Source organism: Pantherophis guttatus, chromosome 3 (assembly GCF_059756535.1).
Source record: "Pantherophis guttatus breed Tessera chromosome 3, ASM5975653v1, whole genome shotgun sequence".
NCBI classification, from domain to species: domain Eukaryota; kingdom Metazoa; phylum Chordata; class Lepidosauria; order Squamata; family Colubridae; genus Pantherophis; species Pantherophis guttatus.
The window spans coordinates 31,699,158-31,726,776 of record NC_142065.1 but is presented as its reverse complement, the minus strand read 5'-3'; the positions used below and the strand labels follow the sequence as shown (position 1 = coordinate 31,726,776).

The window sequence follows — 27,619 nt, the reverse complement described above, 5'->3', positions numbered from 1 at the left end:
TCTGGCGGTTTTGAAACCGGCCCCGCGGAAGGACCGTTTGGCTTGCTGGGGTCGGCCGCGGTCTCGGAACTGAGATCTGTCTTGGTGTCTGCTTGCACTCTGGAATTGGGAGCGTTGTGGCGGGGGTCCCCTCGGCCCTGAGCTGGTCCGAAAGGGCTGCTGGTAAGAGTAAGGTGTGTATCTGCGGTCCTGCCGCCGGTACGCTGACGGGAGCACCTTCCTCTTGTCTTTATCTTCGATCAAGACTGGGTCCAAGGCTGCCCCAAACAAGTCTGGAGCCTTGTACGGGGCTGCGGCTAGCTTCCATTTGGCTTTTAGGTCTGCCTTCCAGGGGCGAAGCCAGAACAGCCTCCTTGCTGTGATGTTCGAGGCCAGAGATCTAGAAGCGAATTTGGCGGAATTCAGGGATGCATCCGCGGCATATTCGGTGGCGGCTAGGATCTTATTCAAATCCTGATGTAGCCTAGCGTCTTCCGGGGGCAGTTTTTCCTGTAGTTGGCGTAGCCAGATGAGGGTGGCTCTGTTGAAAAAGGAGGTCGCCGTTGCCGTCCTGATTGCCCAGGCCGCTGCTTGATGGGACTTACGGAGGGCCCACTCTGTCCTCTTGTCCTCAGCTTTGAGCCCATCTACAGCATCCGTGGACACCATTGATGAGGAAGACAGGGAGGCTACTGGCTGGTCCACCGATGGCAGAGTTAAAAGGTCCTCCAATTCCTGGGCTGAGCAGTAGAGCTTCTTGTCTAGGCTGCTTGGGGTTGTTAGCGAGGCTGGCTGTCCCCAGGGGTTCTGGATCACGTCCGAAAACAGCTGGGGGCATGGGATACAGTCCTTCTCCTGCTTGGAGGACTTGAAGAGCGCATCGTGGGGGCCCGCGGTAGCGGGTTTAGGCGCGGAGGTCTCGCCAGGTACGCCTAAGTTGGTTGTGAGGCGCGCCTTGTGCAGGAGCGACTTGAATAATGCTGGACGGAAGAGGCCCGTAAAAGCCGGAGAATCTGGCATCAGACCTTCGTCCTCTGATAACTCGAAGGTCTCTGGGCCCTCCTCTGCCTGGTCTGAATCCTCTGACGAGGATGACTGGGCATGCGCCTGTTGGTGCTGGGCCGGATGCTGTTGGGGCGCCCCCTGGGCTGGTAGTTGGCGGGGGGCCCCTCCTGCGGCCTGCTGCCAGCCTGCGGCCAGGAAGGAAGACATTGCGGCTGAAAACATGGTCTGGAAGTCTAGCTGGCTAGCTGGTAGGGGTCCCTCTGGGGCACGCAGGCCAGCTGCCGTTGGCGTAAACGTAGCTTCCGCCCCACGGTGGCGCCAGTGAGAAGGGTCCGATAGTGGGGCATCTGGCAATGATCGGGATGCTCCTCTGGGCCGAGGCAGCTGTTGGTTGGGGACAGCTGCCCTCGGGGTTGCCGGTGTTAGTGTCAGCTCGGCCAGACTCGTGATGCCAGGGCCCGCCTCCGCACATACCTGAGGAGAAGGACTAGGGGGCTCGGGCCCTTGAAGAGGTGTTGCCGCTCTCTCCTTCTGTGCCTTCTCGCAGAGGCGTTCTAGGGTCTTATGGCGCCTTGCAGCATCCTTGTCGAGGATCGGGGGGGCCTTTTCCCCACGGTCTTTTTGATGTGATGACCGTTTCCTTGAATGCTTTTTAGAGGATCTGGACCCCTTGCGAGGAGGGCTTGTTTCAAGCTCTGGGTCCGAGGAGAGAGGGGAGTCTGACAAGCCCAAGGCTGCCATCTGGCTCTCTCCACAATATGGCTTGCAGTGCTTAAAGGGAAAGGCTTCTGTGCTTGCAGCCGGATGGGGCCCGAAGATCCTCGAATATAAAGCAGCTGGAACCGTTGGGGAGGCCCTATGTAAGGTGTGGGCCTCTAACTGCCAGTAAGGGCGGAGCTACCCTTATCCGGATGCAGCCAAGATGGCGGATCTGGAAATCCCCTGCAATGGAGGGAGCACGTGGCTTGCAATCCGAGGGCTGGGGAAGCTGCGGTCTCACAGCGGTGGCCCGGGGGTCCTACCGCCTGCCGCGCTCAGCCCGGTGCAGCCCCAAGGGCTCTGGCAGCGAAGAGGAGGAGGGGGGAGGCTGATTTCCTCGCCGCGCTGCTCTCCTCCGATCCACGTGTGAGCTGCGGTCGCTTCGGGAGGCTGCGGACTCACAGCGGCGGCCCGAAGGTCCTACCGCCTGCCGCGCTCGTTTAAAGTGCTCCGCAGGGCTCCTGGTCGCCGGGGAGGGAGGAGGGAGGGGTAGCTGCCTCACCGCTCTCCGCTCTCTCCCTCGTCGTTCCGTCGGGCGGCTGCTTCGATCGCCGCTCGCGTGGGTGGCTGCCGAGGCTCGCTCTCCCCCCCCCACGCTAAAGCGCCGACGGAGCCTGTGAGGTGAAGCGTGGGCGGCCGGAGCAATCGGCGCCGCTCAGCTGTAGAGCTGATCTTCCGCTTGATGCAGGCAGGGAGCCCAAAGAAAAAGACAAGGAAAATAAAGGACTACTCAAAAATAAAATAAAAATCTAGGAAAGGGAAAAAAATGGCTTGAAAGCCTGGAGCTCTAGGAAAACACTTCAGTCTTTGCCAATAACTGAGTGAAGACTGGGGATCATGGGATTGAGGGGCGTGGCAGGGCAACAGGAAAGGGAAATTGAGCTCTCACTCAGTTATTGCCAAAGGCTGAAGAAGTTAACCCATTGATGGATAGTGGGAGCAGCGCACAGGAAAAGCTACCATTTTGTTTTTGCTTATGCTGCTTTCATAACCTCTTCTAGCATTTTTTGTGAGCTACAAAAAAAACTAGAGGTGGGTTATGTGTATGTGCAATGCATTGTAGAAACCTTCTCTCGCTACTGGAAGTGATGGAGGAGGTTCCAATACAGTGTCTTGATGAGGCATATCCCATTGCCTTTATGTCTCAATGGACTGGACATCATTTCCAAAACTGTGATCACCACACACGGTGTAATAATACTGTGGCCATATATGGTGCAACATCAGAAATTGCAAACTTAATAAATATGTTCTATTACAAACTTAATAAATATGTTCATCAATCCACATGCAATTATGGACAATTACTACCTAAGATCAAAGTACTTTTAATTAACAGGCCAACATCTTCATCAAATGCCCATACCCAAAATATATTAAGTATGCAAAATGATTCAACAATTTGAATCAATGCTTCCAATCAAACTGACAGGTCAAATCAATTCAATCATGTAAACTGAGCTAATTTAGTATCTCAAATCAAATCTTGGATAACTGACACATAAATAATAAAAACTACAAGATGTGGATCCCTAACTACTATGATTCTGAGGCATGCTATCTTCACACCAAGGACATCCACAAAGCAGACAGAGTTTTATTTTTTATAGTAGAACTTATAGGACTAAAGAGCAGATTCTTCAGTCAACAACTGCTGCCTTTAACTATAGTTGCAGTAGCTTCCTTGGCCCAAATATCTTTATTTTGATAAAACTAAACAGAGATCTCTTAGTAAAAACCATTTCAGTGCCCACCAAATACAATTCTGTTCACTCTGAAGATAACATAAACTGTTCTTTGGTGGTTTCTAAAATTATCTTGAAATGTTTGAGAAAAACCTTATCATGAAATATCTGTAGCTAAATAGTAACTAAAATTTTAAAACATGCTAAGGAAAGATTGGACCTTTTGTTGTTAGTGATATTCCACTTCAAAAAAATGAAATTGAGAGGTCTGTTAAAGACAATTAAATACTTACCCAGTCTCCAGTTAATGTCCTAGATTGTGTTATCTCTGTTCAGATGCTTGGTGGACACTAAAGGAAAGAAAATAAGAGAAAGAATGGAGGATGTTTAGCAATGTTCTTGAAAACAATAGAATTGTGTTTCCTCTAGATGTTGTTATAGTTAACATGCCTGTCTCCTATTTGTTAAAGATAAATCTTATGCAGCATATGTGAGTTCATGTGACTCGGGTATTTTTTATGATCTGTTAACTATGACTTCCAAAATCATCCACAAGTTTTGTTTTCCAGGAATCCTGGAATCACACAAAAGATTCTCCATTAACACACCTTGGAGTTTTGGTGATGCCAATGCTCAAAACCACTTCAGTAGGAAATTATAATGTAACACGAAAATAGGATTAACTGAGAAAAACGCCTCCTTCCCTTCAAAGAGAAACCACTATCCAACTTCACTTATATGTATGACATGGCAAACGTACTTTGCATCATTCTATTCACTATGACTCTTAATTATAGCACCAGCTAGCAAAATGACAGCCACTCCTGATGTAGAGGACCTAGAATATCTGTCTGTCTTTAGTCATCCCAAGATATTCTTTACCTGATATATAAATCATGTATACATATACAAAAATGTAATATATATATAACAGATCTTTCATCCCATTAATTCTACCCACTTTGTCAGCTGCATGCATAAGACAGTTTAAAAAGTATTATTTTCATCTATCCATTCATTTATTATCATGTTCAATATGACCATTAGACAAAGTATTTTATGGAGGAAACATTAATGTAACACAAGGATACTCATAACAGTATCGTGCCTGAATGTTAGCAATCTCCTATTTACTACAGCTTATTACACTTATTGTAAGTGGTATACAGTACCTCTGCATTGCGTAAAGGCACTCACTATCAGAATTGCTGAAAGAAATGCCATGAGCATTTATGAGCCCTGCATAAACGATCACCTTTCAACATATGAGTACTTTTCTAGGCTGGGCAACAAATAGTATACCACACATTCCAATTTTATGTTCATATGTTACCTTCTCATTATGTATATAACTGCATTACTTCTGCCAAGTATCCCCCAAGGAGATGCTAGAAAGCAGCATTTGACCTCTTGTGGGCATTGCAGTTTACAATGCAGGCGCCACAAATAATAAATGCTGCAAAAAATGGCTGTAAAATTAGCCATGGTCACGTGATGACCTGCTTAACCACCATCATGATTTATAACCATAATTGTGGGCTCAATAATGGTCGAATGCAGAAGACTACCCATAATTTGCATAATTTTCACTGACTATATCTCTCATTGATTATATCTCTCAGTAACAAACCTGGTGATTCTCTTTGCTGCTATACTACAATATCACAACTGTTTTTCCATTCATCCAACAGCATTCAGTACATGCTACTGTAGATCCAATGTACTTAATGTGTATTCTTAGAAAAGAACAAACACAGGTAATTACTACAGATGGTGTACACTAGATGTGTAATGAAGAATGTCCACGTAAATATTTGGAAAAATGAATGCAAAGCTCACCTTAACAGCTTTGTTCTACAGCATTATACAGTAGTTTCTATATACAGAAAGCAGCTAAATATATCACACACTTTTTTAAAAATTTCAAAATTCTGTGTTACTGTAGCACACAATTTACAAACCTAATAATTCAGAAGTCTTGCTTTTTGCAAAGGGTAAAGGTAATTACTTATTTACCCTGCCTTAATTTTGCTAGCCATGGGGAGTGGCAAAAATGTTCCACCGGACATACTTATCATCTCAGTTCTTAGTAAACTGTTTGCTAAGCAAAGAATATGTGTATGCAATGTAAAAAGTGTAAACAGAGAATAGTAATTGGATGCTGTCCCATTGTTATGGATTAAATCTGCTTTACTTCTTTGCTAGTATAGCAAATGGACAGATATTCAGGGCACTTTAAACCAAAATATCTAGAGCAGTGCTTCACAAACTTTTAAGAATAACAGAATTGGAAGGGACCTTGGAGGTCTTCTAGTCCAACCCCCTGTTCAGGCAGGAAACATTATACCATTTCAGGCAAATGGTTGCCCAATCTCTTCTTAAAAACCTCGAGTGTTGGAATCCACCCACTTGCCTTCTGGAGGCAAATTGTTCCACTGATTCAGAACGTACCCAAGACTTGTTTTACAGAAGTATCTCTGCAATGGCAATCCCAAACTGGATCCTTGATTCACAAACAAGCAATTCAGTGGTGGGTTGCTACCGGTTCACCCCAATTCAGGCGAACTATTAGCAGCGGTGGTGAGAGGCTCCGCCCGCCCACCCAGACATCATCAAATACGATCTGCACATGCGCAGAAGCTTCTGCACATGCACAGATGGGATGCACGAGTGAAGCGAGCATGCAGACACAAGCGAACCGGTAGCAAAGATACGTGAAACGCACCCCTGAAGCAATTGCTCCCTTATCCCCAGGATACAGTATGCCTAAATTGCCTCCCCGTTTAAGAAACACTGGTCTAGAGGATGGCTTTAAAAAACATATTTTAAGTAGAAAAATACAAAGCAAATCTTGTGTCCAGTATCAAACTCTTCACTTGTGCAGAATTTCAGAGCATGCTCGACTTAAAACAGTGGTGGAAAGGAAAACAAAAAGAATAAAGGTTGTATTAAGCACTAGCAAGGTACAGTGCAAGTCATTATCTGATTGGCAAACCCAGCAAGTCCTGATATTCCAGTTCTCCTGAGTCTCTACAAGCAAAGCCTGCCAACTGTATTCTAAAAACATAGCAACCTACATTACAAAGACAAGTAAATACATCATTAAAATAGTTCTTCAGCCATGCAACAAGCCACAGAATACCTAAGTACAATCCATCAACCACAGCACTCCCTTAGTATAATATTTACAGGGAAATCAGGAATAGTAATGACAGTTAAACAGATCACGTATCCGAGGAAATATCTTCATATTTGTGTGAGAGTCCTTTCTCGTATTTTCCTTTGCTTTCCTCTGCTGCTGCTATCACTTTCTTGAGATTTCTGCCATTTTTGATTTTGCTGTTATACCGTTTTGAGGATACTGCCAAAAATGTACTGATAAATCACAGTGAATAAAATAGTTCCAACTTTCTTTCCTGATCAGATTTTATTCAAGCCAATGCTATCCTGCCAGGAGATTATGGGAGTTCAATACATCTGTAAGGGTTCAAGTTGAAAAAGACTGCTATAAATCCATAATCCTTGCCCTGATTGCAATTATGTCTGGCAGTTTTAAACTCAGGAAAGGTCTTGCATATTCAAATAGTGTCTGGAGGACAATAGGTAACAGTAAAGGGATTTAGGAAATTCTTTGCTGCCATTTAGAGGTTGTCTGATTTCTGTAGTCTACATGTATCACTTTTTTTTAAAAAAAAAAGTTAAAATCTACCTGTTTACTTCTTGACTGATTTGCTTCCATTTCTAAATATGTCAATTTGTTTCAATTCCTAAATATGTAGCAGCTTTGCAGCTGAAGCAGCCTTTTCTCTTCTGAAAACAGCCCACAGCAAAGCTAGAAAACATCCTTCTACTAATGATCATGAATTACCTGTTTACTCCACTTTTTAACAAGACTTAAGCAAAGAGCCTCTCTACATGAGCTGAAATTTGGAAAATATGTCGTACTAGTAATTTTTTGACAGAGCTATTTTTGTTTACATGTTCAGATATGCTCCAATTATTATCTTATGTTTCACTTCTTAAAAATAATTCAATAAATTCAACTCAAAAGGTACCATGCCTCCAAATTATACCTGGGCTAAACTTGTCGAGCGAAAGGTCGGCAGTTCAGTGGTTCGAATCCCTAGTGCCACGTAACAGGGTGAGCTCTCGTTACTTATCCCAGCTTCTGCCAACCTAGCAGTTGAAAGCACATTAAAAAAATGCAAGTAGAAAAATAAGACCATCCGTGATGGGAAGGAAACAGCATTCCGTGCGCCTTTGGCGTTTAGTCATGCCGGCCACATGACCACAGAGACGTCTTCGGACAGAGCTGGATCTTTGGCTTTGAAACAGAGATGAGCACCGCCCCCTAGAGTCAGGAACGACTAGCACATATATGCAAGGGGAACCTTTACCTTTACATTTTTCTGATTAAACAAATACCAGATTTCGTTGCAAATTTCTTTATCGCCTAATAATTTGTTCAAATAGTTTGGGAGTAATTTTCTCTAGTCATTCCCAAATAATTATAAGATAGAAACTTAAATACAAATACTTTCTACTACTTAAACAAGTCCAACGAAGTTCTAGTTCACAGGAAGAAGGAGCAATCATCACAGTGTGAACTAATATAGCAACCAATCATAGGAAATATATAAGGCACTTCCTTAATGTAGCTACAGTATAAAATTGTAAATATTCTAGGATATAATTACAATCAGGACATATTCTTCCTCTTTGCCTTATGTTCCTTCGTCAAATGAATTCAGCAAGAGAAAGCTCCAAATTCTTTTTCTTTGGAGCAAGAATGTCAATCAGTAGAGCCTTTTTGGTTGCATCATCAATGTTGAAGACAACACAACCTCCATGACCAAAGATGTTTGCCTGGTCCAGGCACTATTAATATGACATCATTTCTTAAAATGAAACTTCAAACATTCCTTGAATCTCTTGTTTCATAACTGATCTGACTTGCACTGATTTGTTACCTTAGATTAATACTGTTTGATTATTGGTTTAATTACATTTTGAGGTTGTCCTTACAACTAATTATCACTGAAAAGATAAATGTCCTTCCATCTGCAAGGAAGACAACTACCCACCCTGTGTCTGCTTTTCCAAGTTTCATTGCTTTGAAGGAGAATTATTAAGTAACTCTTGAAGTTGGAAAAACATGGTGAAAGGTTACTCCCACTAATGACAATCACAATAGAGCTATCAGTCCAGCAATTTTTTTTCTGTACACCCACAACTAAGCTGCATATCATTACAAAATGAATCCTTAGTATAATAAAAAAGATAAGTCACTCATTTCCAGAAGGATTTTAGCACCCTGTGATCATAAATTTATGGAAGACAACTCTGGCATTCAAGAATGCTTTATTACAAACCAGAAATAATTAGACGAATTATCTGGAAAAGCTTTGGGTTTTTTTCCCTACCATGGTCCGATTTTGAATGTATGGAAGGCAACTGGAACCCTCATTAATTACACTAAAATTAAATCCCACATTATGGATTTAACTGCCATTGGACCTGAAATGAGTTCCCACTTTATTACGGGGGGGGGGGGGTTGGGGGGGAATCTCAAAACAACATTTTCCCAGATGTTGAAATGTCACAAATTTAGTTTTTGTGTTAAATATACATAATTTCATATATGACTTAATGTATAAGGTAACTTAACCTAATCACCACCTAAAATCACACTATCCAAATGGCCAAGGTAGTAGGAGGCCTAAACATTTTCTAAGTAAATAATAAACTCAAAGGTTGGAAGCAAAAAACCTGAGCTTGCTTTATTATTTATTCAAAAATTTGTACTCTTGAGGACAAATAGACCCAACAAATTGTCCAGATATGGAAGCTAAGGAAGGCCAGGCTAAGTAAGAATTTGGATGGAGTAAGTACCCTATTGGAGAACAATTAAGCTGAAGAGTACCTATTGTAAGATGAAAGGGCTACACCTGAAGTTTAGAGAGAATAGAAAAGTCACCTGATCTTTGCAATATCCATTCCCTCCATTACAGAAAACCATCATCCAACTCCTTCAAGAAAGGAAGCATTAAAGCAAAAATGATAAAACCAAAGAGACACCTAAGTATAAGCCATGAGAAATAACCCATTTAAAATTATGCTAAAATTGCTGCATGAGCTGGTTTTTCTTGCCTTTCAGCCCCTTGAATAGTTGTGCCTGAAGTAATAAGACAAGCCCAGAAAGCAAAGCAAAGGAAGATTTTCTTTCAGCTGCAGGTGAAATACCCTGAAATGTTACCCCATCTCCAGCCTTATCCACTAGAGAAGAAGGTATGTGACAGCATCATTGTTTTTCAGTGGAATTTTCCCAAGAGTAAACCGTGTAGCTGACATTGAAATACAGCATTAGTTCTCTATGGTCAGAAAAGCATCATTTGGGGAGTGGGAGGAGATTGAGTGGAAAGACAGGAAAATGGACCAATTGCTCCTTTCATCTTTTCTCAGAATCCTTATTTGTTTTTTGTTGTTGTTGTTGTTGTTGTTGTTGTTTTGTTTGTTTGTCACCTTAACTTGTAGGAAATTATTCAGGAGTTTCCCAATGCAAGCACGTTCTGTGCCTATTAGCATGGAAAGGATTCAACCACCAGGCAATAAAATATACAAAGGTTTAGAGCAGGGTTTTTTTAAAAAAAACTTTAAGATGTGCGGATTTCAATTCGCAGAAGCCGGCTGGGGAATTCTAGAAGTTAAAGTCCACATATTTTAAAATGGTCAAGATTGAGAAACACTGGATTTACAGGATGACGATTCATCTTAGATGCCATTGCAACTGGGCCTATTACAAGAATACACATTGACTGTCGGCTGCATTTCTTTACCACAACTAAGCAAGGATACAGCCATTCTTGTCAATGGAGATATTTTATATGTATCCAAACTCAAGTCTGGATACAAGAGTACATTTTTTAATATGTGCTTCTGATATTGTTCAAACACAGCACTTTTTTTCTTTCACAGTAGCCATTTTTTATTGTCTAAATCATAATTTGCTCAATTCATACTGTAAAGCCAAAGTACTACATAATGGCTTAGCACTGTTTTCCCTTGTGTAAAATAAATTTCTTTAAGAACACACAAGAGTATTTTCCCATAAATATGCAGTTGGAAAAAGAACCATTCATTTGGGATACAAATATTTTTCTCTCTTTGCATGTCTAAAGTACAACTTTCAGTCTTGTGGACTTCAATTCCCAGAACTCTCCAGCCAGAGACGCCTACTCTAGTTCAACCACATCTAAGCAAGTGTGCCTGCCATGAGATCTAAGGAGAACCTGGGTGGTTTTATTTTTACGATTACTTAACTATTTAATTATTAAATGTGTATAGCTACTCAACTCAAGCTCGTGAATCTAGACAGGAAACAATATTTTAAAATAAAATAAAAAACTATGTAACAAACCCTAACAACGTCATTGGCACTGGCATTGGCAACCTTCAGTCTCAAAAGACTATGGTATAGTGCTCTGGAAAGAGGTCCTAAAACAGCATCTGGTGTGACTAAAAAGGCAATCCTTTCCACACTGAGTGGCAATCCCTTCCACAGTGAGGACACATTCTGTCCTCTGCCCAGCTCCCAGATTTTGCTGGTTCCGGGACTGCCTCTTTGCCTCAGCCTGCCAAACAAGTGTCTCTTCGAATTGGAGAAGGCCATGCTGCGTCTTTAGCCTCCAAGCTGAACAATCAGAGGCCAAAGTTTCCCAGTCATTAATGTCCATTCCCAAGGCCTTTAGATCCTCCTTGAAGATATCCTTATATCGCAGCTGTGGTCTCCCTCTAAGGTGCTTTCCCTGCACTAATTCTCCATACAAGAGATCTTTCAGAATCTGATCATCAGACATTCTCACAACATGCCCAAGCCAGCGTAAACATTGTTGTTTCAAGACTGCCCTATTTGGAACTTTGTCATGCCAGGTTATGCCAAGAATACGTCGGTGACAGCGCATATGAAAGGTGTTCAATTTTCTCTCCTGCCATGTGTAAAGGGTCCAAAGGGGTCATAACAGAGCCCCTTGGACCCTTTACACATGAGCCAAAGTAAAGAGCCAAGAAAAAAACAGCAACAATCAGCACAAACAAAATACAGGATATGCCACACATATGCCATCTAGGCTCAACCACAAAACTTGGTCTTCAAGAAGTCTGATCTATGGTGACATGATATCATGGAAGATGGGCATCAGTACAGAAAAGGCCCTCCTCCTCTGTCCTATCAGTTGACTCAAACAGATGGGATTTGGCACATGCTCCTCCTGCTTACTCTAACAGGATGAGTACTTACAACTGGGAAGAGATAGTTCTGCAAGTAACCTGGTCCAAACAATGAAGAGCTCTAAAGGTAATATTCTGTACCCCAAATGAATCTGAAAGCACACTGGCAACCAATGCAGTTTGCAGAGTAGATGTATTACATGTGCCAAACAAAGGCACCCATAACAACTTGTGCAACTGCATTATTTCATCTTGCTCTATATCAAAGATAAGACATACAGTAGTCCTCAACTTACAACCATTTGTTCAGCAACCATCTGAAATTACAACAGTGCTGAAAAAGGGACTTATGACTAATCCTCTCACAATCATCGCAGCATCCCTGCAGTCACATGATAAAAATGTAGGCTCTTGGCAGTGGCATGTATTTATTACAACTGCAGCATCCTAAGGTCACCTGCTCACCATTTGCAATCTTCCCAGGGGAGCTTCCAACAAACAAAGACAATGGGGGAAACCAGATTCACTTAATGATCACATGACACTTAATAATCACTTTAACAACTACGGTGATTTGCTTAACAACCATGGCAAAAATTTGGCAAGACCATCTCACTTTGCAAGGGAAGTTCCAGTCTACATTGTGACCTTAAGTCAAGGACTAGTTGTAGTCTCAGAGGTATGTGAAGAAAATGGCTCTACCTATCAGTCCTTATCTCATTAGACTGGGTGAACAAGTGTCTCTTTCATCACTGTATACCCTGCAATTAACACCACACCTGATTATCTTCCAGGGCTATTATGTTCAGCAGACAGCTCCCTTTGGTAACAGCCAAGATGAGTTGTCTCTGCCACAGAATGACTAATGACATTAATAATTGTCTAGATTCACACATCTCATGAAACCATGGATTGTGTTACTCACAGTTTGCTGAAAAAGACCCAGTGGCTGAATTCATATAACATGGTAGGCAAAAACCAAGCAAAAGACATTATAGCTTGGCACAACATATGAATGCAGTCTCTTAAGAAATCAGAGTCAAATCAAGCAGTCAAACTGACCAGTAAATTAAAGTATCCCAGATATTTTAGAGTACCCTACATCAGCTCCTCCAATTCACCACCAATCTTTACTCTCATGCACCTAGAGCTTATAACAGAACAGTGCAGAATCAAAAAAATGTTTAAGATGTATAAGAGAGAAAAGAAGCAAGAAAATCAGAAGATACAACACCAGCGAGAATAAGAGGTCAAAGTCAAGTCACCCTCTAAGTGTTTGTTCTTCCACACATCCTGTATTAGAAGCACCACAAAAGGAAAATCGATGAAAATCCTGTCCACTTTCTTTCTCCATAAAGTTAATCTAATTGTAACCCACCAAGTTAGAGAGGCAGTTTGGTGTAGTAGTTAGAAACCTGGAGACTGAGTTCTAGTCCCTCCTTGGGCACAAAACCAGTTGGGTGACCATGAGCCATTCAATCTCTCTGAGCCCTAGGCAAGCAATGGCAAACCACTTTTGAAATACTGCCAAGGAAATTGCAGAAACTTGTGCAAGCAGTCACCAGGTGTCAACACTGACTTGCACACACACAATACCACCAAGCTGCACACAGCTATCCATCTATGTATTATAGCAATCCATAGGCTTTGTCTTCCTGGTTTTGCTGTTTTCCTTGGAATTGCAATCTAAGAGGGATCTGAGTTGAGCCCTGGAGAAAATACTCCAGAAATGTTTGAAGTTAGACTCTGTAGGCTAATACGTTTGGACAATATAAAACTCAGTTAGAAACTGTGGAAACTGCAAATGTCATTCCTGACTAGATCAGCAATTCCATCTTTTTTGGGGGAAATAGTGATTTACAAAATATAAATCAGACAGTGAAAATATTGTTCAGCATATCATTGCTAGCAAGCATCTACAGTTTTGATGACAGGTTTATCAACACTACCAACTATAGCATGAAAGAGAAATGAATGGGAGAATTCTATTAAATTCAAGCATGATTTTTGAATAAATCTAGCAGTGAAAACATGCTTTGATATTCTCCTTCTATTATAGAGCAAACAATAGATAGCAAACAAGCTATCTATAATCAAGTAATGGATTAAGAGATTAATCCAAAATGGACAAGGCAACAATTCAGATTCTTCATTTAGTATTTCTTCACAAATCCTAAGATTTTTAGCACATTTAGGCAGTCTAAACCCAAAATGTTGTCACATAGTCTCTTTACAGAGCCTGTAAGGCTTATTTTTGTTATTTGTCATAGTGGTTAGGCAGTTTTTGTTTTATTATTAAAACCTGTCTGCTCAAGAGATATTCCAGACATATCTAAAGAGTTTAGCTTCTTGAATCATGTGGCAAAAATACTGCCACACCAGAATTTATCTGACTCTTCAAAAAAACAAACAAACCCAAAACTGAAATCTTCTGCAACTATGCATTTTTAATCAATTCTAAACATAGTTGAATTCTATGCTACTAGAATATAACAGTGTTCCCTGAGATTTTCATCATAATGGGGTTCCAGTTCACCATAATCCAGTTCACCATAACCCAGAATTCTGACTTGCTACAAACAATAGCAAACAAATTTGCTCCTTCATATCAATCTGGCATCTTCTGCCATGGGAAGAGTTAAATTCACTCAACCTGGTAGTCACAAAATGTGGCAATCAGAATCGCTGTTCTACTCCTTTCTTAGCAAGTCACGATAAAAATTATGATCTGTTCACTAAAGAAATGGTCACAAGTCGAGGACTACTGTACATTCTTAAGACTCCAGGTTGGGCACTTCAATAATACCATTATTATTGAAGAGCCACGGTGGCGCAGTGGTTAGAGTGCAGTACTGCAGGCTACTTCTGCTGATCACCTGCTGCCAGCAATTTGGCAGATCAAATCTCACCAGGCTCCAGGTTGACTCAGCTTTCCATCCTTCCAAGGTGAGTAAAATGAGGACCCAGATTGTTGGGGGCAATATGCTGAATCTGTAAACCGCTTAGAGCTATAAAGCACTGTGAAATGGTATATAAATCTAAGTGCTATTGCTATTATTCCTAGTGCAAACAATGATTAGATGGTTCCATTTGTACCACCTAATGCAATTAAAGAGGACAATTCAGTGTAGCATTTCCTCTTTTAACTGCCCAAAACTAAATCCAGCTACCACTGTTGCCTTTTCCAACTGTATTCAATAGGGTTTTTTACTACCTCAGCCATGTACTGATGTATATACTACAGCATTATTACATCCTGAAATGCCAAGTCTTTTTGAAGCATAGAAAGTAGAACAACAAATTTGGACAGCCCTTAAGCACAAGAATTCAACAATACATAGAACACCTGTTCTGATCTCTTGCCAGCAGAAAGGACAGGACTTCTCACTTTAAAATGAGATTTTAAGGCTTGAGTACACTTCAAAAAAATAATAGGAGGCAGCAATAGACTATTAAATCCAACCCCTTGTTCAGAGCAAGAATCTAAACTTCTATCAATGTCTATCCAAGGTCCTCCTGATTTACCAAACCCAGGGATGGGGAGAAAAAACAAAAACGTGCATAAATCCAGAATGCCCAGATTTCTTCTCAGGTTTTTCAGTATTGATAACACCTCCTACCATTAGAAATAATAGCAAATCAATGATACACCTAATTAGAGCATTTTAATTGCTTCCATTCAAATCCATGGCCACCCCCAAGAACATAATCAGAATTTGCAATGCTGCCCTTTCGACAACAGCATCTATCACTCTTCCTCTTTACAACAACCCCTGCAAATTATTGGATTTTAGGCTTGAAATAATGGAGAGGGGGAAATAAGGAACCTAGTGCTGTATTTCCCCACCTCTGCCTTCAGAATTTGCATCCCACCACCAAATCCAGCTGCTTTCCCACAAACAGCAGATGTAACTGGGTTCCCATCTGGCTGTATCTATATGAGCCAGTAATGTTTTTCACAGGCATTAATTGCAAGACATATTCTGAGAGATCACACTGAAAAAATAATGCATGGGAAGGATCTTCCCCTCCCCCATACCCAAACTTTTCATGAAATGGCTCTGTTCTCTCTCTCTCTCTCTCTCACACACACACACACACACATACAAATGCAAGTCCTTTCAGAATCCTGCAGAGAAAGAAAAAAAAATGCAAAGCTAAAAATATCCACTGGAAGGTGTTACATTAGAAGCAGACAGATCATAAGGCAGGATGGGTCATGAATTCATTATGAACTCCTAATGAAGCTTCAAAAAAAAAAAAAAACACCCCATGAAGCTGAAAGGGAAGAGGGGGAAAGAGTGGGAAAAGGATGAAGGAAAAACTTTCTTTCCTCATGAAAAGATCCATCCACATTCTCAACTCATCCACAGCAGACCTGTATGCCCTGTATTTTTCATCTTACATGTGAGCGAAACAAACTTACAAGCCCTCAGTACCAGAGTGCCTATCTGGTATTATACCCAGTGGTGAAATCCAATGTTTTTTTACTACCGGTTCTGTGGGCGTGGCTTGGTGGGCGTGGCAGGGGAAGGATACTGCAAAATCTCCATTTCCACTCCACTCCAGGGGAAGGATACTGCAAAATCTCCATTCCCACCCCAGTCCAGGGGAAGGATACTGCAAAATCTTCATTCCCATCCCATTCCAGGGGAAGGATACTGCAAAATCTCCATTCCCACCCCACTCTGGGACCAGCCAGAGGTGCTATTTGCCGGTTCTCTGAACTACTCAAAATTTCTGCTACCGGTTCTCCAGAACCTGTCAGAACCTGCTGGATTTCAGCCCCGATTATACCCCAGCCATTTTTCTCCAGTTTATATTTAATCTAAAGTTAAATAAATGGGAAAGTAGAATGTTGCAAAACAAAGCATTAGACTCAAGCATAATCTACATGTGTAGTGATGCTTCCATTTCCTCCCCTACCTCAGCCACAATATCTTTCAGATTTCTTTAAAAATAAATCAGCACCCCCCCTTCCTGTTTGGAAGTGTGTACCTTAAACAAAAATAATTAAAACCAGCAGGGTAGCTTACAAGTAGTTCTTGACTTACAACCAGTCATTTAACATTCATTTGTATTTACAATGGACTTCAAAAAAGCTACTTCTAAGCCTTCCATAAAAGTTATGACTGCCGCACCCTCCATAGTTGCATGATTACATTTCAGGAACTTGGCAACCACATTGTGTTTATGACTGGTTCCATGGTCATGTGATCACAACTTGCAACATTCTTTTACTGCTTTCCAGCAACAAAAACCCACCCATTCAGAATGGATTTGCTTAATGACATGATTCATTTAACACCCATATGATCTGCTTAATGATCACAGTGACTTGCTTTATGACAGGCCTGTCAAACTGGCAGCCTGTGGACTAGATACATCACACGCAGGCCACACCCACCCCGGCTCCGCAAAGGCAAAAAACATCACAATACATCATGATCCAGCCTGTGACGTGATTGAGTTTGACACCCATGCTTTATGACTATCCTAAAAATGAGCTACTTGCATGGTGCCTTAACCTATGACAACTTGCAACTGAAATTCCAAGCTCCATTGTGGTCATAAGCAAAGGACTACCTGCAGCTCATCAGATTGTCTTTTGAACAATGATTATTTTTGTGTGTGACCATGTCCACTGGGGCAACCATTTTATGAATATGGCTATAGAATCCTCCCAAAATTCCAAAAAAGCTGGAAATTCCTGCAGTAATTAATAGAGAGAGATGAGATTACTATACACTCTAAGCACTCGTTTGGCACTGGCTACCAGACTAAAGAATTAGGTCATCTGAAGAATTCACTTAAAGTCTTATTTGTCAAAATGAAATTCTGAATAGAAGATGTTGGGGCCTTTCCAATGATCCAAACTGAGTTACAGTGCTATATACACTGATGGTATGCTGTATTACAGGTAGTCCTCGAGTTACAACCATAATTGGGACCCGAATTTCCATTGCTAAGCAATTCCCCACCATACCAGTCAGAAGCTTCTTGGATGAGAAGTGAAATGTCTTCAAAGAAAAACCAGAAAGTCCGGTTGCCTCTTGAAAAAGCACCTTTGGGACAATCATAACCTGGATGACTGAGAATCTCCATAGACATTGCTAAGCAAGACAGTTGTTGAGTTGTATAGGATTTTATTACCTTTTTACCACAGTTGTTAAGTGAATCACATGGTACTTACTTCCCCCATTTACTTTGCTTGTTGGAAGCAGTCACAAATGGCAATCACATGATCATGGGTTGTGTCATAAATACATGCTGGATGCTACATGCCCAACTTTTGATCACACGCTCATGATGCTGCTGCAGTGGTTGTAAATGAAAAGACCATTGGTAAGTCATTTTTTTCAGTGGCATTGTAACTTCAAATGGTCATAAACCAAATGATTGGTTGTAAGTCAAGGGCTACATTCAGGAATTGTACAATATATTGTACAACTATATAGTTGCTCATTAAACAATCCTGGGTACACTACTAATGTGCGTAAGCAGTCCAGGAAAAGGTCTGTGAGCATTTACTTTGCTTTTATGACTTATTCATGAATAAGCTGTTTCCAAAAATGTTTACAGGTGCTTTCATAGAGAATATAGAACTACATGGTAAAGAAGGGAACCAGATGTTTTTGCTATCCAAAAAAATACTTCCATGCTTCTTACTTCTTTCTTCAAACAAATGCTTGGCTTTTGGATTCAAGGTGTACCCAAAAGAGAGGAGACACAAGTTAAGCTGTAGATGTGAAGAGGACTTTGGATCCTGTTTAAAAAAAAAACCAATGAAAATACAGGTAGTCTTTGACTTATGACCACAATTGAGTCCCCCAAATTTATGTTGTTAAGGGAGACATTCGTTGAGTTTTGTCTCATTTATGACCTTTCTTGCCACAGTTGTTTAGTGGATCACTGCAGATGATATGTTAGTAACACATTAAGTGAATCTGGTTTCCACATTGATTTTGCTTGTCAAAAGGTTGCAAAAAGGTGATCATATGACCTTGGGGACACAGCCACCAGTTGCCAAGCATCTGAATTTTGATCAAGTGATCATGGGGATGTTACGAAGGTTGTAAGTGTGAAAAATGGTCATCAGTCGCTTTTTTCAGCGTCACTGTAACTTTGAATGGTCACTAAACGAAGTATAGTAAGCTGAGGACTACCTGTACTGAAGTACTGATTCATAAGATGAAACTTATCATTGGTCTCCGTCACTCCGTGGCTATAAAAAGAGAGCAGACCGAACCATCTTTTCCCTCCAACTCCCTTCCTCCACCACCCTGTTTCTGCAAGCCAGCATTTATAAAGATTAACATATTGGGGAGAACATTGTTTGAGCAGCAAATTCTCTTTCTTCTGCTATACAATGGGAACCCACAGACGGACAGATCTGCGGCTGCTCTGCTAAGTCTAGCAGATGAATACAGTATTTGCTCTCTTAATTTTGTGCAGTGGCAAACTTTATAAGCAAGCCATATTAGACGGGACAGTTCAGTAGAGACGTTTTGTCTACTTTACTCTGATGTGACCATTTCAAACCATCATCCCAGAACGCAACAGCCTCCAACAGCAATTCTTCATTTGCATAAGGAAAGTAAAAAAGAGCAATAACAGGTATACAAACAGGGTTTCCTTCACTAAGCTGAACGGAGAGGTCCTCACTGTATATCAGAGTACATACAGCACAATATTTGGCACAATATTGCTGAATTAAAATGAATTTGCATCCCCAAAGGAGGAAATTAGTACAGTATCGCCTTTATTGTCATTGTACATCATGTATACAATGAAATTGGTCATAATTATAACCAATTTATAAGAAATTATAAGAACATCTAAAAGAAACACAGTCTAGAGTTCTTCTTTAAAGTTACAGCACACCAAAGAATCCATTAGAGATATTCAAATATATGCCCAAATATAAAAATCCAACATTACCCCAGAGGCAGAAAAATATTAGCATTTTCATTTCACAAATGGTAAAAAGGGAAGGCAAGGTTAAATCGTACAGCTTGCCAAATTCGAAGAAAGAGACCTCAAAGCCAATGCCTGTAGCACCATAACTTCCAATCCTCTAGCTGTGCAACATCAAGAGATGTTTTCCAACGGCTGGAATCAGAAGTACATCTGCAAATGACATTTATATTTTAAAATAATGTGGAAGAAAAGAATACAAGGGAGCGGTCTCTTGCCAACGGATCAAAGGGACATGGCTAGCAATCTCAGCTTTAATCACAGCAATAGAGTCTCACTGAAACTGATGATGCAAAATTCTACTTTTTCATTAGGAGAAGTCTTGGGAAACACCAAGGTCAATAGAGAAAGATGCACAGATATCACTGTTCCGCACAGGGGGGTGAAAAAAAAGGAAGATACTCTAATTCTCATCTCTTTAGAATCAAGGGCTTTATCAACCAGCAATTTGTACAAACCAATACAGAAGCAGCCTGCAGAGCACCAGGCATCAATCCACCCCTTTTCAAGATGTATGCATACTCACTGCAGCAGTAATTATTGTGAATGTTTCATCCCTATTTATAGAATATGTCTGATTTAATGCCTCCATTACTATCTAAACTTGCTGTTAAAGCAATAAATGGAACCCAGCAATTGCAAACAAGAGCCGAGAAATATTTTGCTGCCATCAATAGTCCCACTGACAAAGGAGGCAAAAGGGAAGCGCGCACACACTACATGGAAATATAAATCTCTGGGGAAGAGAAAGCACGAGTAGTGCTTACTGCAGCAGCTCCTATTCTTCATTCACAACAAAAGCAGTGAAGGCAACCAGGGACAGAATTCCATACATGCAGAAACTATCTAAATGCCTTTTTTTTTTTTTTTTTTTTGCAATAACCAGAACAAGGAAAGGGAAAAAGTATGCATTGGGAAGATTTCTGAGAATCTAGGTAGTTTATATATTGACTTTTAAAAATAGATATATTTGTATGTTGTCTAAAAACATTGCTGTACAGGAATTAGGAGTGACAGGTAGAATAATCCAGATGTTTTGTACTACAGCTTCTATTGTTTCCACCCAATGCAGCTAACAAACCTGCTTATTAAGTATAGCAGAAGCTATATAATCTGACATCTCAGCGCCTACTGACTGGGCAAGGCTCTTTCAGAGCAGGCCTGTATTATGAAAAACTACCACCAAGGGCTGTCTTTATCCAACAATACTATGCTAAGAGTGGCACAGTCAGGGAATTGTATCTCAAACTAAAAGCAATGCACCTCCAGAGGTGTATCTACAAACAAATACTCTGGCTCCAGATTACCAATGGCAAGTAGAAAAAAACCACAAGATGCCTACTTCTGAATGTGCAAACTATAACCAGATTGTTTTCTTCACCCAAGCAGTTAAGCATTAGCTATTCTAAAGATCAAAAACGTTGTTGCTACAAAAAGGCACAAGGTTGACTCAGCCTTCCATCCTTTCTAAGGTAGGTAAATTGAGGACCCAGTTTGTGGGGGCAATAAACTGACTTTGTATAAATATAGAAAAGTATGAAGGCTATTGCTTAACGCATTGTAAGCCGCCCTGAGTCTCCGGAGAAGGGCGGCATATAAATCATTTTTTTTTTTTAAAAGTGTTACCATAAATCCTTCTTGCAAAGCATCTGTACTGTACACCATCTGAAGCAGAGAAAAGATGGGACAGTAACGATTAGTTTTCAGAAAACTAAAAAAGGAAATGTGCCATGTGATCAGGGTATTCAGTAAGATCAAAGGCACATTGGGCACCATTTACAAGTGAATGCATAACTCTTAATGAGATTGTCAATCCATATTTTTTTTTAAAAAAGCTTTTCACGAGTCTTAAAATAAACTCATAGACATGAAAGGAAAATGAGGAATTCAAAGACAAAGCCAGCAAGTAGATCAAAAGCAATCAAGCCACACCCAAATGCCCACTCAGATCAATAATAAAATTGCAAATTGTAGCAGCTCACAAATAAATGATGCTGAAACCCAGTATTTCTGGCTAATTGGAAGACAAGAGAAATATGTCACCTTCATTAATTTAGGCTGGAATCTTATGCATACTTGTACTAAACAGCACAGCTTATTTTTTTAAAAGCTATATATAAAAGATACCACCATACATGAAAAATATGCAGTAGAATTTTTCTGACATATTTTTTACAGGTAACTGCCCAAACCTATTTTTTTTTCATGGCACTGTCTTGCCTGTAGGAAAGTGACTCATTTTCCCAAGTCAGTTAGGAAACTTCTTCTTAAAGAGATCTGTGATCTCAGATATTTAAATCTGTATCTTCCTACTGCAGAATCAAAACTGAGACCATCATATCCTTACATTAAAATAAAACATAAAGACACCTGGAGTGAAGATACAACTTTAATCATAATTACACATACTCCCTACATCTACAGCAAACAAAGTTGCAAAAACTAGAGTATGGAACTTGATGAAATGTAAGTAGTTTAGTAGGGAATGTAAGTAGTTTAAAAAATGCCTGCCTTTAATTTTTCATGGTATGCTGTAATAAATTTGGATGAAAGCTTAGAAAGAATAAAGCAAGGAAAATGTTTGAAATGTATACTTTAAACTATGTTATATAATAAAAAACAAATGTTTTGTAAATGTAAATGTTAAAGGAGGAACTTCAAAGTATATTGCCTATGTTCATGAAACATTACAGTTTTCAAGAATCCAGAGAGCTATCACCAGAATCCAGATTTTGGTATATGATTGTATTGAAGAAACCAACAACAACAACAAAAGAATGTGAGGGGATTATGCTCTCAATATTACCCTCTCAATATTCTTTATTTAACCACCGATGCAAGCTAAACTTCTGAAAATCAGCAGGCCTTGTGTTAATGTGTTATGCTGAAACAAGGATCAAAGTGCAACTTCAGTTCAGCAATAATACGACAGCTAATTTTCCTGCACACATATATATGCACATACATATCTAGTACATTAGCACTGATGATGTTATCTAGTTTGGGTAATGAAATTGTCTGCAAGAAATCAACCAAACTCAGAGAGCATCAAGGACACCCTCATACCTAAAATTAATGTTTTCCCTTACTCTATTTACATGTTTTTCTTTACTCTATTTACATAAACTCCAGGCATTCTAAAACACATCCAAAATTCACAAGTCATTTTCCACATGGTCGCTTTTCATGACAGTGAATGTCAGTGACTCAATTCCCTTGCTGATCTTTTGTAGGTTTCATTCATTCATTCTTTCCTCTGTATCATGAACTGCATCAATAAGAGGTATCTTTTAAAGAAACTTCTTGCACATCATCCATACAAAATAAAAAATATTAACAGGAGAAACAATTGAAAATATGTTCACAACAAACACATGCTGCAGAAAAATCTTATTTCTGTCTGGAGGCTCAGAGATTTAGGTCTCTCCAAGAAAATAAATGGAGATCATCTAGAGTTCAATAAGCTCCTAGATACAAGATGGAGCCTCTGGTGCTTCAAATGGCAAAATGCAACAGGAAGGGAGGAAGGCATGAATTGCCATTTGCTAAGCAACTTACCATTTTCTTTCTTCCCACAGCACAAGCCTCCAAATGTGTTCTCTCGTGTAACACAGTGAACAATCTACTAGAGCTCATCTGGTGGTATTGCCTTCATCAACTCACATATCAAAGCAAGATTTCCAACTGTATCTCTGCTTTATATGGAACGGAGGCTGAAGCAAAGGAGTCAGCAATTTTTGTTTTAGTGGACAGTGAATAACAGGAGCTGGCACTTTTCCTGTCCTCTCTTCCTTCCGTTAATTCTACAAAAATCAGAGCCTTGATTATCACGAATTAAGTCCCTGGTTTCTACATCACTGGAGCAAATCATTAAAAAAAATAATCCTATGCATATGTATAACAATAAATATTAAGTACAATAGAATTTTTCTCACAAGGGTCCCTAGGATTTCAATTTAAGGCTGCAATCTTATTGAAAAGAAAATGAATTCAATAGGGTATTACATCAGAATAAGCAATCTTAGGTTATTTTAACGTTACTCTAATCTTCATTAATCTTAGTGTTCCTCCTGTATCCAAGCAAGCTTTTCCTTTAAGGATTTTACAACCAAAAGAGCCTCCCAGAGCTGTTAATATTTAACACACATTACAACCAGTGCTATAGACAAGCTCTGTCAGAGGAGGGTGACCATTACACTATTTAAAGGGACCACACAATTTCCCAGAATTAACCGTAGCTATCCATCAAAAGTATACAAACGCCCAACTAAAAAAACATCCAACCTTAGAAAAACCGCGTTCGTTTCCAAAATGGGATGATTAATCGAGAGCGGGGCTGAAAACTCCGGGACAGATCACAGCTGCCCACCGCGAGCACCAAAGTGCCTGGAATTTGGGCGTGGCAGCCAGTTCACATCTCTCTCTCTCTCAGCTACAGAAAACGAGGAAATTCCCTTCCAACGTTCGTTTAACAGACCTGGAAGCCACCCGCCGCTCACACCTGCCCGACCATCCAAACACAAGGAAGGGACACATACACAGCTCTCCCGCCCAACGAGGTGGCCCCGCACGCAGCCTCTCTTTTCTTCGGCTCCACGAAAAGCTAATCTACCTCACATCTTAGAAAAGGGAAAGCCCTGGAGAAACCGCGGGACTCTTTAAAACCTTTTTTTTTCCCCCCCAAGCATCAGCATCCAATCTCTCTCCTCACCCGACTTCAGCTTCTGAGTTGTCAAGACCGGCCTCGCATCACACACGGGGGAAGAGAGTTCATACGATACGAACAATGAAAACTGAACGCCCCTCGGGCACAGCTCCGCACCTTTCGAAAGATTTGGAAAAAAGAAACTGTGGGCAACCCCCGAGAGAGAGAGAGAGATGCAGCTGCAGGAACAAGGCGCGACGTTGCCCTCTGAACGACTTACTTTCTGGGAGAAAACTCACTGAAAGCCACCAAACAGCTGGCGCGCTTTCTCTTTCTTTCTCTCTCTCTCTCTCTGTCTCTCTCTCCCTTTCTTTCTTTCCAGGCCAATTTGCCTTTCGGCTACTCCAACCCCTGCCTAAAAGCCTCCAGGTTTAGAGGCTAGAAAAACACGAATTCAACCGGGAGGAGGAGGAGGAGGAGAGAAAGACGTTTCGATCATCAAGGAGCGGGTGAGGGGGGGGGCTGGAAAGAGAAGTTCAAGCAGACTTTAAAAACAAAAGGTACTAAAGGATCAACAGGGCACAAGTAACACCTGAATGCCTGGCCGCGATTTCCTTTCTCCTCCCCCCACCCCATTCCCCCCCCCACCCCCATTTCCAACAACCGGCAGCCAATGAAGGCCGGAGACGCGAGGGGAACAAGAGCGCTGATTCGCCGCACGGAGGAAAGAAAGAAACACACCCCTCTCCCTCTCTCTCTCTCTCGGGGTAAAGGGAGGAATATGGGGGCGCCGCACAAGGCGAAGGCGGCGTGAGATGAAGAGCGGGAGGAAAGCGAGCCCGGGGAGACGATGGGGGGGGCGGGGAATATCGGAATCCGCGAACAATCGCAGCGAGAAATAAAGAGGAGAACGACATTGGGGGGGGGGGGAAGTGGGGGATGGAACGGAGAAGTCGAATTTCGGAAATTGTGGGGAGGGGGGAGGCAGACCCCTCCCCCTTCTCCCGCGCTCGCGCCCCCCGCCCCCTGCGAACCGCCGAAGTCCACCGAGACCCTCCACGTGATCTCTCGGCAGCCTTACGAGCTCCGCGTTGGGGCGTCGTCTACCGATTGAGCCCCGTCGGACACGGTGGGGAAGGCAGGCGAAGTGAGAGGGGAAAGGGGGGGGGAAGCCCAAAGGCAGGAGGTGTCAGGGGAGGGGAGGGGGGGTTCCCTTCGGAGGAGGGGGGGGAGAGAACGAGAGGGGGAGGAATCGACGCCGTGGCTAACCTTTTTCTCTTCCCCCCCAACCCTGAGTAATCCGGAGTCAAGACGTAGCGCTGGCCGAGGAGAGGTTCATCTGGCGAGGACAATCAAAGGCTGCTCCGAGCCTCCTTGCAATATTTAAAAAAAAAATAAAATACAAAAAACAAAATAAATGGAAGCGGGGTAGAACAATGCAGCGCCTGGCTTCCCTCTGGTTTTTTTTTTCCTCCCCTCCCTCTGTTCTTTAGGTGTAAAGGGGCAAAAAGGAAAAAAAAAAACCCGTCCCCCTCCTCGGAAAGCAGTGGTGGGGAGGGGGGGAAAGCAAATAGTAATAAGCTGCAGCAGCAGGGAGTGAGCTGGAAGGCGGGAGGGCTGGGAGCTCGGCGAGAGAGGCACGTCATGAGCAGCAGAACCAGCCTCCGAGGGAGAGGAGGAGGAGGAGGAGGAGGAGGAGGAGGCGGGGGTGATAGGAAAAGAGAAGGATCATCTACGAAACGAAACAGCCACTACGCGAGCTGCAACCGCCAGGCTCTAACGTGGTAAGCGAGCCGCCTCCGTAAAGTCAGTCGCAGACAATCGCGGAGCAGCCCGCCAGGGTTTCCAAGGTGCAGCAGCCCCACCTGTTTACAAACGGAGGGCATCCGAAGCGGCTCTGTCCAGCCCTTTCAGGTGGTATCCCAGGTGAAAAACAAGGAAGCGTCTGTCTATGCTGGGATCATACTTCGATTCCGGGCTAATCCGCATTGCTTCCTACCGTAGTAGCAGCCCTTTCTCCCTTCCACTCAGAGAGGTGGAAATCTTGTAACCCCGCCCACAGCAACGCCCGTCTCATTGTTCCGTAAACCAAGGTGAGTGCGAGGCCACGCCCCGAAATCACACACCGTCCTTGGCTGCTGAAGTCAACGTCGGATGGGAAGGGTGGTAAAAATAAAATAATAATTTAAAAAAAGCATTTTGCCAGCATGTGGGCGTCTCACAACGTTGCATCTCCGAGGTTCTATTCGGTTAACCATCCGGTCCGTCATTTGCTTTCACATGGCTTTTCTCAACACGTGAAAATAGCGTCTGTAGAAATTGTATGAAACCTCTTGGGTTGTTTCTCGTTTAGGGATTTTAAAACAAGGACGACATCTATAATGTAGGGCGATTGTGCCAGTTCACACTCAGCTGAAAGGGAAAATGGGTTTATCTTTCCAAAATGACAATTGCTGAAAGTTGATCAGCCTAAAAGCTGAGACAAGCAGATGGGATCCTCGCAGCCATTCGAAGAATGTTCTGATTTAGCTGTTCTACTTTTTAAAATACACTGCTCAAAAAAATAAAGGGAACACAAGCAGAAGACATCCGAGATCTGAATGAATGAAATAGCCTTATTAAATACTTTGTTCTTTACATACAGTAGCTTATACACTGCTCCAACAACTAAAGGGAACGCAGAACTATTGTATGTAACGAACAAAGTATTTAATAAGGCTATTTCATTCATTCAGATCTCGGATGTCTTCTGCTTGTGTTCCCTTTATTTTTTTGAGCAGTATAGTTTGCGTTGTGTCTGCTTAAAGGTAACACAACAACACCGTTTATGAGTTTTCAGTTCCTGTTAGCAATAGTGATTAGTGGACATGAATATAAATGCACATTGAAACATGGACATCTTTCAAAACGGGCAGAAGCATATTCCAGGTTTAGAGTAGTAGTAATAGTAGTGAAATGGCTGTTGTTTTTAAAGTGAGCTCAGTCTAGAAGGGGAAAGTATTTCACTCTGAAAATACAATCCCACCATACAAATGTCAGTGGTCTCCATAGCATCCCTAGAAATGCCAGTAAAGAGCAAAGGCAACTGAAGAGCGTGGGCAACTGACAGCTGTGTGACAGAGACATGGCCATGATATTAACTCAGGCCATGTTTATGTGACATACGTACCTATGATTAAATAAATCATGGTTTCCTCAGTTTTCCCACTTTTCTGGGATAACAATGACATGCTGAACTCTGTAATAATCAAATAGGCTGGATTTGCATAGCTAAAGCATGATTTAAGGAGCCTTGGTGGAGCAGCACTTAGTAGCACTTAGCTGCCTGCTGCCTGCAATTACT

At 41.7% G+C, this 27,619-nt stretch overlaps 1 protein-coding gene across 25 annotated transcripts in view; it reads right to left on the bottom strand.

Annotated features, from left to right (window-relative positions):
* EPB41L1 (erythrocyte membrane protein band 4.1 like 1) overlaps nt 1-26,359 on the bottom strand; it is a 202,200-nt gene extending 175,841 nt beyond the window's left edge. For 6 of the 25 annotated variants that reach the window (XM_060689664.2, XM_087889196.1, XM_060689657.2 and 3 more), the window contains exons 1-2: nt 26,142-26,359; nt 3,722-3,778 (exon numbers count right to left, since the gene is read on the bottom strand). The gene's annotated coding sequence lies outside the window, so the exon portion shown is untranslated. Of the gene's footprint in view, nt 1-3,721; nt 3,779-23,189; nt 23,435-23,915; nt 24,912-25,357; nt 25,389-25,545; nt 25,949-26,141 lie in introns of those variants that run through there. The other 19 variants (XM_060689659.2, XM_087889197.1, XM_087889193.1 and 16 more) reach the window with 16 other exon arrangements.
* Nucleotides 26,360-27,619: the final 1,260 nt, after the last annotated feature.